At 46.1% G+C, this 13,816-nt stretch overlaps 2 protein-coding genes across 5 annotated transcripts in view; both read left to right on the top strand.

Moving 5' to 3' along the window:
• dpysl5b (dihydropyrimidinase like 5b) overlaps window positions 1–3,436 on the top strand; it is a 38,281-nt gene extending 34,845 nt beyond the window's left edge. The window contains exon 13 of the mRNA XM_064340689.1: window positions 1–3,436. This exon is cut by the window's left edge and continues 715 nt beyond it. The gene's annotated coding sequence lies outside the window, so the exon portion shown is untranslated.
• Window positions 3,437–4,004: 568 nt separating this feature from the next.
• mapre3b (microtubule-associated protein, RP/EB family, member 3b) overlaps window positions 4,005–13,816 on the top strand; it is a 32,943-nt gene continuing 23,131 nt past the window's right edge. For 3 of the 4 annotated variants that reach the window (XM_064340686.1, XM_064340683.1, XM_064340687.1), the window contains exon 1: window positions 4,005–4,160. The gene's annotated coding sequence lies outside the window, so the exon portion shown is untranslated. The remainder of the gene's footprint in view (window positions 4,161–13,816) is intronic. The other variant, XM_064340685.1, reaches the window with a different exon arrangement.

Below are 13,816 nucleotides of genomic sequence, written 5' to 3'. Positions count from 1 at the left end.
AATATCTCTGAATGACTATATATATATATATAATATGTTTTTAAAAAAAAACAGTACAGTTTTTTTGGTTGGGTTGTTAAAATCGGTGTTGACTGGAGTTATTTAACAATACTAGAAGTTGAAAAATGCATAGCGCTAATAGATGTAGAATAGTCATAATTGCAAACGTGCTTTTTGTCATCGTGTCTTCTCGTTGCCACGGATACGTCTGAAAAAGTGAAATCCTCCCAGTTTACATCTGTGTGATTGCTGCTTCCTGAGATTTACCACCTTGGGAAGCTACAATCTTCCTTCAAGCTTCGCACCCCGCTAACCTTTGTGTTCTTTTGTTTTGTTTTTTTGTTTATGGTTGTTCTAGCTGCAGCATCAGGCAGTTGGTTCTTGCCCTTTTTAAAATATGATCCATTACTTCCTGTTATGACATTTTAGGGCATTGTACTTGTTGTGTATCACCCAGTGGCACTTATAATTTCAATTCCAATTCTCTCTCTCTCTCTTTCTCTGATCGTTTTTTGTTATGTTTGTGATGAAGCTTAAATGTGGTGATGAAGTCCAGCTGCTTCGATATGTATCTCTTGACATCTTTGGCTTTCTCCAGAAAGCGTGGGGAAGGGGGGAGGGGGGGAGGGAGGGTGGGGTCCTGGTTTCTTCACTGACTGCTTCTCATCAAGGCGTTGTGTGGAACTCGAAAAAAAAAAAGAGTTTTGTCAATGCGGGACTCTCACATGTACAAGGTTTGGGGTTTTCCCTGAAGGGTGGGTTTTTAGGCCCTGGTAGGTGAGTTCCTTTTGGGGTCTTGCAAGATAAGTTTGTCCTCAGTTCTTGCTAACCACAACATAGGCTACATCAGGAACAAGCCACACCATCGTTTACCAACGTTATTCACCGTTCCTCCGCTTGCCTTCTGATCTGATGCCAGTCGCACACGGTTACCACATCAAAGAGTGCTAAATGTCGCTGTAAGTCTTTAAATTGTCACGCCAGAGACTCCGATACTGGTTTTTTTTGTTTGTTTTTGTTTATTTTTGTTTATCCCTACGTGTGTTGGGATATATCCATCTTCAGGCCTCAAAAAACGTCTCAGCGATTCGCAGATTCACATGAAAAACACGTTAAGCACGCGAGGAAGAAGATCTATTTCCAGTTGGGTTGATAACCATGTTTACAGACAGGCTCTTGATGTCTTCATCTGTCCTCTTCCCCCATAATGTGAATTTCTGAGCGATTTATTTGTTTCAAAGCGGCTTCAGTGATTTCCATACACAGCAGTGTTATGTCAGAGTGACTTGATTGGGACTTTGTTTGTGCCTGAAAGTTGGGAAAAAATAAATTTTTTGTCGGAATTCCGTGCAAAGGTCACCATTTTTACGCCACTTTAATTTAGTCAAATATTGATTTTCTTCAGGTGATACCAGTTGGATTTGCTTCCACCGTCTTGTTTATCTTTTGAACGGAAGACACCTTTAAGTACTGTAACTTCTTCTAATCAAATAACATAATCTTGTGTTGACTTTACAGCACACTGCAGACATTAGTATTAAAAAAAAAAAAAAAAAAACACAGACAAGATATTACCAAATATTTTACCAAAATTAAATCAGTCAAACAAAATAAAATCAAGGGTGTTTTAATTTATGATTAAAAATAATTTTACCATTAAATGTATATCGTACACTTTTACTTTGTATTTTGGTGACTTCCGCTAATGGCTAAAATTATTAAAAGGATTTGTGCAAATAAAGAATGTACATTTTCTACAATTTATGATTTGTGCATGTTCTACGGAGTCCTGAATATTAGGGTTATGATATGAATAGCAACATATTAACGACAGAGGCTGTCTATGTTCATAAGGGGTCAAAGGGCACAAGGTCAAAGGTCACAGGTTCTGACACAGAAGGTTTCAGTGTAGTTTGTGGAAAAGCCGCTTTGACATGCAGTATTACATCAACTAAATACCTCCGACAAAGCTGGTGTATTGGATTGTTTTTTTTTTTTTTTTGTTTTGTTTTGGAAAGATGGATCAGTTATTTTTCACCAAAAAATGCCATAACAATAGTAATGCTCATATGATCTCACAAACATCGTTATCTCAGCACATTGTTGATAGCACTCTAAATGCCAGTACGGACATGCACGATGGTAAGTGAAAGGAAATCTGCTGGTGCTGCCTACACACACACACACACACACCGAAACACACACACACACACACAGAGTCAGTCCAGTTACTGCTAGGCATCCATTCTCTACGCTGTGTGTTCAGTGCTGAAATCCACGCGTCTAAACACCACGCCGAGACTCCCTTTCAGTCAGAAGATCACTGCCAAAGCCTGCGATTGGTAAACACGGTCCAAAGAAAAGCAGAGATATCACCGATATCTCACACACTTGTTAGCATTAGCACACATCAGAGAAGCAGACTAGAGGCTGCCTTTTTTAAATTCTGCTAATATATGCATTCTGTTTACAATCGTTTGGGTGAATACTGAGCCTGGTGCTGTGTTGTTGGGGTGCAGGCACTTACTGAACCATTTTGGGGGCGACTAGGATAAGGCTTTGGAGGATGGGGGACACATTGGCAGTGAGGCGAAAAGGAAAAACAAAAAGCACTTTTTTCCTTTCTTTTTCTTTTTGCAAACAGGTAGCAGTTTTGTGAGTGAGAGTCAGATTTTGTGGTCCGGCACAAACCTTACCGGATTTGGAAATCCCTTTTTTTCGTTTAATGGACAAAAAAAAAAAACTGGAACGTTGCTTAGAAACACAAAGAAACACAAATTACGAGCTTCCTCTGGAGCACTGATGCTCACATACTCACACGTTACTGTTTGGGGGGGTGGGGGGGGGGGGGAGTTATTGTAACTAGGTTACCTGAAAAGAAAACCTGTACATAGTCAAAATGGATGGAGAGTGAATGCCACTTGTTCCAGGCAATTGGTGTTGCTCCTGCCTATCTGGGGAAAATAAATAAATTACTACGAAGCATTGCGCTGACTGAGCTGCATGGTTTCACAAGGAAAACATAATTTTATGGTTATTTTAAATAGTTCTTTTTTTTATCCATTAGGTGTGTCATTCTGAAATAAATATGGTATATTTATTCATTTTTTTGTTTTTTGTTTATTGAATGGCATAGTTCATGAAATTCTGTGCAAATATAGTTTCCATTGTAACGGTCACAGTAGGAGATGGCTTAACAGTGCATGAGCACACATTGTGTCTAATCTGGTGCTGAAAGATATTATTTTATTTTTTTTTGTTACTATTGGTTTGTTATTTGTATTGTTCTTTTTTTATTTTCCAAAAAGGCACTTTGTGAAAAGGTCTGTGGTTGTATGTGTCTGTAGAGACTTGTGTCGAAAGGTGAACTTTAAAGTGATTGGCTCGTTTCTTATCACATGAATGAGTGCAAAATAAACCACGTAAATTCTGAAAAGTACGGCATCGTTTTCCTTCTTTCAAAAGCACTTTGTGTAAATAATTTAATGACATAAATGAATGTTGAACTAGTAGTATGAACTACGCGCTATGAATTCATTTGCACTAAGTGCAATTTAAGGTACACGTAAACTGAAGTTTGCAGATTTATCACAGTTTCACTTCAAAATGAGCACTTAGATTTTTTTAAAAACACATACACACAAATATAAAAGTTATATTTAAAAATGTGCATATTCATTTAAAATGTATTAAATGTGCACTGCAGTGAAGTTGTAAATCGCGTTAAGTATATGTAGATCATACATTTCTGGTTTCTAACTATAATTATGTAGTAGGGATGAAGTCGTCTGTCCGGCAAAATTTGAGTCGAAAGATGAGACTTCTACAGTATATAAATGGTTAAGGCTGACGAACTACATGCTGGACATTTTGGCTCTGGAAGGTCTCCAACGCGCTATGGAGAGCACAACAAATTCCTGAGCCAACATGGCTATCTGTGGGAAACAGTTGCGTGGTGCCGCAAACTCGCCAGGTCACCTGCAAAACGCGCATGCGCATTCGCCTTACAGCGCGTAGCCAAATGCTAGTCTGAGTGGCGGCTTTTGGGGGCGGCCCGTTACTAGAACAGCGCTCGAGCTAGCAACGGCGGTGACGGGTATCAGACTACGCAGTGAGAGGATATTGCTAACAACACGGGAAAAGGGAGTCGCTTGAACACAGTGAGTGAAACGCACTAACAAAATGTCAACCGTTTATTCCTTGGTCTTTCTCCGTATGACAACTTTGTCTAGCCGGGCCGTCAGCTGGTTTTCGTATGTTTCAAGGCAGACGTTAGCGGGGTTTTCAGTAGCAACAGCTTCTATTTCATCCATTCAATGTTAATACTAGTGACAGTGCCCGCGTGAGATTTTCACAGAAGGCCTGCAGAGGGGGTCGGCTCGAGAAAGAAGCCCCGTAGCCGGTGTCATGTATTACAGCGATCACGCTATGCGCTATCACGCAGCTGAATTGATTTTATCCGCTGGGTATACTTAGCGACTGCGTTGCGAGGTTAGCTAGATTGGTTATTTCCGTGTGGATTAAACGGGTCCATTTTAGACACGTGAGCGGGGCCGACATATTCAACTATAGAATTTATGTTGCGCAGGCGACGTATGTGGTGTTTAAATAACGCCCACCTAACAGTATTGACGGCGCAAAACTTCGGCTACAGTATTCAGACTCGATGCGCCGCAACCTGCTGTAGGCTGTGTGTCTGTTTGATGACATTTATTTCACATTTGACATTTCGAGACATTTGGCCGAGTACTTGTTTAGCGGTCGAAATAGGTGGTGCGCTTCGAAACCGGTTGCTTCATTTTTGTCTGTGTCAAGAAATATTGTTATTGAGAAATGGGACTCCTAGCTACTTATGTCGTTTATATCAAACGATAAAACAATGTTTATTCACGCCAAATTGTGGCGTGTTGGAGTTATACAAAGCAAATGGTGATTATTGCATTATAAATAAAACTTTTGCGGTTTATTTCCATGAAATATATTCTAGTTTTTTTGTTTTCTCTCTTACGGGGCTTTGTGAGCCAATGTTTAGCTTTGAAGGAACAATGAGAGAATGTAATGGGCATATGTGTTAAAATGGGAATATGACAGCGCGTGGAGGAGCTGGTAAATTGATAAACGGGCTGAATCCAATGAAATGGGCGTAGCGCTCGCTTAAATACTTCGACAGCGGATCGGAGAGAAGTTAACGTAATATTATGCGACATCATCATTACACAGCATTCGGCCTCGAGACCTGTTCCCCCCTTGCGAATGGAAAGGCCAGCCGGTCCGGCCGTTTAAAATGTCATGTTTTACGTGCGTTTGCTTAAACAGTGACTGGACTTTTCCAGAGAAATCGATTAATCGCTGAAACGTATACAAATCACTGCAGGTGGTAAGCGAGCTTCTGTGCCAAGCTGCGGCGGGTTCTGCGTTGATACCAAAGCGTTCTGGCACGAGCTCGGGAAAGTCGTTCGGATGTAAAATGGCCAAGACGTCATTCTTGTGGCCGTGCCAATTCCTGCATATTTTGGGTATGAAGTTGTGGGGGACTTTGTTATCAGAAAATGTAATTGTTACCAAGGGCTGTGATTCAGATGTTTTTCTGAGAATAATGTCTTTTATTGTCTCCATGGAGATGTGGTGATCGGTTTGATAGAGTGCTCCTCCATGATATTATTCAGGTTTTAATTTTCAGATTTATATGGAACTGTACTTTTTATTTGCTTTTTTCGCAGAATGCGTGTTGCCTTTAGCTAATTAGGTTTCTGTCGTAAAAGGAATGGGCTGTCTTCGTTTTTCCATCTGAAAGTAATGGTTCTCTGTCCTTGGTGCTGTACCGAAGCTAGCCGTGTCCGGTACTTGAGAAATGTTGCTATCACGCTCCTTTAAGTGGGATCGATTAGCACGTCCTCTTTACGTTCCCGCACGAGAGGGACTGCACTTAGACGGTGTTAACAGATGGCACACTCTGGCACCTCAGTGTTTAGCTCAAGTGAGTTTCCACTCAAAAAAGATGAAGTGCTTTATGCAGATAAGATGTCTTATGCAGATAAGCTTTCGCCCTGGACGGAGTGTAGCACAGTGGGTAAGGAATTGGGCTTGTAACCGAAAGGTCGTAGGTTCAATTCCCGGGTAAGGACACTGCCGTTGTACTTAACCGGAATTGCTTCAGTGTATATCCAGCTGTATAAATGGATACAATGTAAAATGCTATGTAAAAGTTGTGTAAGTCGCTCTGGATAAGAGCGTCTGCTAAATGCCTGTAATGTAATGGTTCTCTACTCTAAGTAATCATTAATCTCCCATCGGAATATGGACTAAACAAGGGATCTGCTTGTTCATGACTGTCGGTCATTTTCTGAGATTGTGGGAAATACATTATTAAAAATAGTACTCAGAGACTCAAAGTATTACTCCGTATATGTTTCATGGCTGTGGCTGTTAGAAAAACTGAAGTATGAAAAATTGAAGCTTCTTCTTTAAGCACTACATGTGCCAAAATGACAAGAAAGGCGTACTGTGACATTTAGAATTAAATGAAAAAATCTGTTGCTCAGAAAAGTTCAGAAAACGGCATTTAAGAGAGGAGTGTTTCTCAGTGCATGGAGCCGCACATTTACTGTGTTAAACGTAATCAGAATCAGTGGGTCTGCTTATGAACAGAGGCCGCTTTGTGCGCATGATATACTGTACAGCTCAGAGGGCCTCGCTTGGGGAAAGCCTTAATCCGCTTACTCAGTTTGCTTTATAGAAAAGAGGCGTTATCCAGAGACTTAAAAAGTAAAAGTGAAAAGTGCAACACTTTCGGTGTCAACCTTCGGCATTTGGAACGGCGATTGTGTGATCCGCGATTTTTTTATGATCTTGAGCAAAGCTGCTTTATGGTCCCTGTGAACCTGCCCTTGTGTTGCGTGACCGTGCTGCACTGGCTGTTATCGCGCCCGGCTGTGTGCTGGAGCGGGTAAAACGTAGGCCTGTAAAAGGCCTTGGAGTTTGCCCTGCATGGATTTGCGATACTCTGCAGCACCGTTTCACTGTCTCTGACTGCCTGTCATCAAACCTCTTTACTCTACAGAACTGAACTTAAACACTGTCTGTCGCTACAAGCACCTGTAGCACACAGTCTCTACAGGCACCTCTAACACACACACTTACTCTACAAGTACCTCTAACACACACTCTCTCTCTACAGGCACCTCTAACACACACACTTACTCTACAAGTACCTCTAACACACACTCTCTGTCTACAGGTACCGCTCACACACACACTTTCTACAGGTACCTATAACACACACACTTACTCTACAAGTACCTCTAACACACACTCTCTGTCTACAGGTACCTCTAACACACACACTTACTCTACAGGTACCTCTAACACACACACTCTACAGGTACCTCTAACACACACTCTACAGGCACCTCTAACACACACACACACTCTCTCTACAGGTGCCAACACACACACACTCTACAGGTACCTCTCACACACACACTTTCTACAGGTACCTATAACACACACACACTCTCTCTCCAGTTGCCTCTAACACACACACGCACACTCTACAGGATTCTCTAACACACACACTCTCTATAGGTACCCCTAACACACACACTACAGGTACATCTAACACACACACACTCTACAGGTACCTCTATCACATACACACACACACACACACACACACACTCTACAGGTACCTCTAACACACACACTCTACAGGTACCTCTAACACACACACTCTACAGGTACCTCTAACACACACACTCTACAGGTACCTCTCTCTCTCTACAAGAGCACCTCTAATGTGTAATGTTCCCCATCTCCAAAGTTTAGACCCGTAAGGAGAAGGGGCGTATATTTCTTTTGTAAAGAGTGTGTTCTTAGTGTGGTGTCAGTCATCCATTATTACTCATGTGGTCCTGTCCATTCCCTGTAAGACACCTGTTAATGGCTTCTTATTCAGTTAATCTTTAATGACTACTGAGAGGGCACAAGTAGAGGGGGGCGAATCAAATGCGTCTTTAATGGGGGGCGGAGGAGTAGAGGGTGGCTGTTTTATTTTAAACCTCCCCCCCCCTTCACGTGGGACGTTTTTACTGTAGTCCACACAGCCCAGAAGAAAGAGTGTCCTCCTTCAGTTCTCTTTGTGCGCTTGGCGTATCTTTTTTTTTGTTTTTGCTTGTCTGTTTGGGCATTGTTGTTAAATGAAACAAGCCCGGTCGCGTCTGTCAGAGGACGTATTGGATGGCAAATTCTTTTTCGCTACACGCAGAGCTCATATTATCTTCCTCTAGGAGCCCGCTGTTTACCAGCCAGGGTATCGATTTACAGTCCACTTGCTTGGAATTGATGTGGGGGGTTTAACTTGCTTTTTTTTCATTGTAGAAAATATCATGTACTCTTTTTGTTTCTTTTTTTGTCTTTTATCGTTTGAACGGGAGTTCCGCCGGGTTATTGCAGTCAAGTCGAGCCCCGCGGGGGGAAAAAAACCACAAGCGTGCGATTAATTATGGACGCCGATCGGTATTAGCATATTGTCGTCTCCCGCCCGGTGTTGTGTCGCTGTTCCCGTGGCGATGCCTGCGTCTGTGCCGCCCACCGCCTGCTGCGTCGGCAGCGCGGAGAGAAAGAGCCGTCTGTCCTGCGGACGCTGCGATCAACTCCGTTTTCTCTGTTCCTCTCGTGTTTATTTAAACGCGTCCCCAAAATGCGAGCTGCAACTATTCCGCCTGTCCGTTGCACACAGTGACAGTTAAGCGATTTTAGGCGCTTTTATTTTGACTTTTTTTTCATTTCTTTTTGATCAGTATTCCGTGACCAACACCAACTTTGTGAAGTGTCCAAAAACCGCTGAAGTGACCCTAGGCTACGAACAAAGAGCTCTGAGTCAGTTTGAATCAAGCACGTAATTCAACACGGCGTTTTTAAATCATCTTTAACAGTTCTGTAGACGCGAGCTCATTGGCCCCGTGAGGCATCGCTGATTGCCAGGAGAACTGACAGCTTTAGAGTTTGATCCATTAAGATCGCTCTGTACACCCGCACACCGTCTGGCCTGTGGCTAGCTTATTAATAGCTCGCCGGTTTCATCTTGTCATAATAAATACTCCCCACCGTCTTGTTCTTAGTCAGCAGTTTCTGCTTCCTGGTTGAGCCGGAAAAGCCTCTGCCAATCGGCATTGCCGTTGCTGACTGCTGCGATTCTATTGGTTGTTGAGTTGTGGAGCTCCTCTCTGTTTTCCACCAATGAGGTGACATTGTGGCTGCCTTATCTCATTGTTGTTAGCCTCCCCCCCCCCCCCCCCCTCCATTCTATCCAGGAGCTTCCGGAACACTCTGGGCTCGTCCGGTTCTGGAGGCTCGGGCGGGTCGTCCAGTCCATTGTTGATTCTGTGCCGCGATCCAGTTGAGTCAGCGGGTGCGTTCTGTTCCTCCCTGTGTGAGCTGATTCAGTACTTAAAACCCCCCCCCCGGGGGGGTGGGGGGCAAGTCTGTGCCAGAAATTCCTGCCCCCCCCAAAGAGAGAGAGGGAGAGAGAGAGACAGAACACTGCATATGCTCCACTTACCCCCCTCCCATTCTCATGGTATCATCTGTCCTCCTTCACAAACAGTCCTGTCTGGTCTCAAACATTTTTGAAGTGGGGGGGGTGGGGGTGTGGTGAAAGCCCCCTCTCCTCTTCCCCCAGCATCTCTGCTCTCACTTTTTTTTCACCTCTCTGGCTGCACCTCGTCTTTCCGACGAGACGTTAAAACTGAGGTCCTGACTCACCGTCGCCGTTAGAGGTCCCACGACACTCGTCGCAAGGGGGTGGGGGGGGGGGCGGGCGAGGGGGGGGGTTCCCCGGCGAAATTCTCAACCTGCCTCCTAATCATCCTCCAGTGTGGCTGGCTAAAATAGTTCTCTCCCTCTGCACCTCCGCTGATGTGTGGTGAGCGTTCTGGCTCAAAATGGCCGCCGTGCATCACCCAGGTGGGGGCTACACATCCGTTGGTGGCAGAAGAGAGTTTCCCTCTCGTCATTGTAAAGGGCTTTGAGTGTGAGAAAAGCGCTATATAAATGCGAGCCATGATTATTATTATTATTATTGTTAGTATGTGTGTGATGCATGGATTCCATAGGGTTTTTGCATTGAGTTTGAGGCCCTGAACTTTTTTTTTTTTTTTTTTTAATTGCTTTTGTAATTTAAATCCTTAAATCCAATATGGCCGCTGTGGGAGAGAGACTGGAGATAAACTCACGTCAGGGCCAAGTTGTTTTATGTTGTGCATTTCCCGGCAGATTTGTCACGGTACACCTAGCAGCACAGCCCCGCCCAAACCCCGGAGGACTTCAGTGCCAGAAAGAAAGTCCCTCAGGTGGAATAACCGGGAGGAAACCTCGTTAGGGGAACCGGGCTCATTGGGGGGGGGTGGCTATCCTCCACTGGCCAGCTCAGGGTGTGTAGAGGTAGGAGGGCCCCCAAGTCTCCCCTGCAGGACAGGTGTTGGGGACGGATTGCATCGCAGTGATACTGGGATTGGTGCCAAAAAACCAGAAGATTCCTCTCAGTGTTGATCGACAAATCAGCACTGAGCTGAGAGAAGTCATGTGACCTGTTAGTAATGACAGGGGTGGAACTGAGAGGAGTCATGTGACCTGCTAGCAGTGATTAAAGGAGAACATCGGGAGGTCATGTGACCTGTGTGACGTGATATACAGTCTGGAATCTTCTCTAAGCCCCACCCCCCTGCCCTCTACAGACCGGAATCTGCTCTAAGCCCCACCCCCCTGCCCTCTACGGTCCGGAATCTTCTCTAAGCCCCACCCCCTGCCCTCTAAAGACCGGAATCTTCTCTAAGCCCCACCCCCCTGCCCTCTACAGACCGGAATCTTCTCTAAGCCCCACCTCCCTGCCCTCTACAGTTCGGAATCTTCTCTAAGCCCCACCCCCCTGCCCTCTAAAGACCGGAATCTTCTCTAAGCCCCACCCCCCTGCCCTCTACAGTCCGGAATCTTCTCTAAGCCCCACCCCCTGCCCTCTAAAGACCGGAATCTTCTTTAAGCCCCACCCCCTGCCCTCTAAAGACCGGAATCTTCTCTAAGCCCCACCCCTGCCCTCTACAGACCGGAATCTTCTCTAAGCCCCACCCCCTGCCTCTACAGACCGGAATCTTCTCTAAGCCCCGCCCCCCTGCCCTCTACAGACCGGAATCTTCTCTAAGCCCCACCCCCTGCCCTCTACAGACCGGAATCTTCTCTAAGCCCCGCCCCCTGCCCTCTACAGACCGGAATCTTCTCTAAGCCCCACCCCCTGCCCTCTACAGACCGGAATCTTCTCTAAGCCCCGCCCCCTGCCCTCTACAGACCGGAATCTTCTCTAAGCCCCACCCCCTGCCCTCTACAGTCCGGAATCTTCTCTAAGCCCCACCCCCTGTCCTCTACAGTCCGGAATCTTCTCTAAGCCCCACCCCCTGCCCTCTACAGACCGGAATCTTCTCTAAGCCCCACCCCCTGCCCTCTACAGACCGGAATCTTCTCTAAGCCCCACCCCCTGCCCTCTGCAGTTTGGAATCTTCTCTAAGCCCCACCCCCTGCCCTCTACAGTCCGGAATATTCTTTAAGCCACACCCCCCTGCCCTCTACAGACCGGAATCTTCTTTAAGCCCCACCTCCCTGCCCTCTACAGACCGGAATCTTCTCTAAGCCCCACCCCCTGCCCTCTACAGTCCGGAATCTTCTCTAAGCCCCACCCCCTGCCCTCTACAGACCGGAATCTTCTCTAAGCCCCACCCCCCTGCCCTCTACAGACCGGAATCTTCTCTAAGCCCCGCCCCCCTGCCCTCTACAGGAATCCTCTCTCAGTCGGTTCCCCAGCAGATGGGCGTGATTAATGTGTCTCCACACACTCACTCTGCAGGCGGCCGTGGGCTTCTGGGTTGACTTTGGCAAACGGCTTGTTTAGACAGACGCAGGGACCCATACGGGAAGCTTCAGAACGAGACGACCGGCAAAAAGGAACGGGATGAGAGAGAGGAGGGGTGAGGAGGGGTCTGAGGCGGAAATCCCCCTCTTACAGGAATGGAATGTACAACAGTATACTGAAATATATAAATATATTATCAACATATTGCAAATTTTCCCACATATATTGGCAAAATTCTGTTTATTGCTGGTTTCAAATATTGCGGTGCTTTTAAAAATATGTATAAATCACTGCGAAATGTACTGAATGATGCTGAGGCATTGCAACTCTCACTCATGGGTATCTTGTATCTAAGTAACAATGGTACCATCCACTAGGTATGACATTCACAGTGAGGCTGCACACACACACCCCCACACGCTCACACGCTCACACACACGCACATACACACACATGCACACACACACTCACGCTCACACACACACTTATACACACACACACACACATGCACACACACACACACATGCGCACACACTCACGTTCACACACACACACACACATGCACACACACTCACGCTCACACACATACACACACACTCACGCTCACACACACACACTCACGTTCACACACATACACACACATGCACACACACTCACGCTCACACACGCACACACACACCCCCACACGGGCACACACACACCCCCACACGCTCACGCTCACACACACACACATGCACACACACAAACACCAGCCTTGTGTACCATGCTATAAACCGGCCGCCTTTTTGCTGACAGGCTGAAACGCTTATCAGCGAGGGTGGGGAGGGGAGGGGGGGGCTTCCAGCGATTGTTCGGTTAATGTGGCCTTTATAAGAGAGGGAGCGGCGAGTAGCGGTTCCCACGCGACCCCGGGGGGGGGGGGGGGGCGTGGCTCTGTCCTGTCAGCGGTTCTGAGAGGGGAGGTGGGAAAGAGCTTCCGTTCAGAATCAGAACCGGGTCAGGTACGGGTTTGCGGTACCGGTTTGAACACGTTCTCCATTCTGATTCAGTGGCTCCGTTTGTGCTCGATGCTAACACTGGATGTACTGGACAGCAGGTGCTTCAGACAGGAGCTTCTGTCACTGCTGGCAAACAGCCCCAGGGTCACAAAGACCAAATAACATGTTGAAGCGAAAATTTAAGCAGGTTTTTTTTTTTGTTTGCTTTCATTTCATTTTAATCACGTCATGAGTTAATTCGCCATTGCGGTCGACCGAATAAGCGTGAAAGAGTATTTAGCGCCTCCCTGGCCTGGTTATGCACTGCTGCTACAATGAGGCTGGGTGTGTTGCCCTAGTGACACAGAAAAGCATCTGTTGGGCAGATTTTTACGGGACAAAGGCGTAGGTATCTAGAGGATAGCTATTGAATATCGGTATGTTGCGATATCCACGTTTTTAAACTATATTGTTGGTATTTCGACCAGATCCGCTTACCATCAAAAGTAGATTTTTGGCAGGTGTATTTTAATACACCTGTTTGCAGCATTGGGCATCTCAAGGGCATTGCCTGAGGGAAATGACTGAGTTCAGGTGCAGCCAGAGAGTCTGTTTGGGGAAAAGCCGGTGTGTGGTCCTGCTCGTGTGTATAAGGCAGACAGAACCCAGGGGGGTGCTGGGATAGGGGGGGTGGGGGGGGTGCAGATCGCTGTTCCCGCTCTACTGTCCCGCTGCTGTAACTTACCGTGCGTCTGTCTGGCGGGGGTCACGGGGTCGACGTCTGCGGGCCGTCATTTGGAAGGCCGTGTTTTCAGAACCGTGCTGGTGTGTAAATCCCCAGACCCTCCTGGAGGGCCACAGTTTAACTAACACGTCACAGCGCTGCTCAACAGTGAACTACATGTGTATGCGTGTCTACGTCCATGTGTACATTCTAATTATA

This window comes from Anguilla rostrata, chromosome 6 (assembly GCF_018555375.3).
Source record: "Anguilla rostrata isolate EN2019 chromosome 6, ASM1855537v3, whole genome shotgun sequence".
Classification (NCBI taxonomy): Eukaryota; Metazoa; Chordata; class Actinopteri; order Anguilliformes; family Anguillidae; genus Anguilla; species Anguilla rostrata.
Note: the sequence above shows the minus strand (reverse complement) of the source record. Positions and strands in the feature narration are given on the sequence as shown.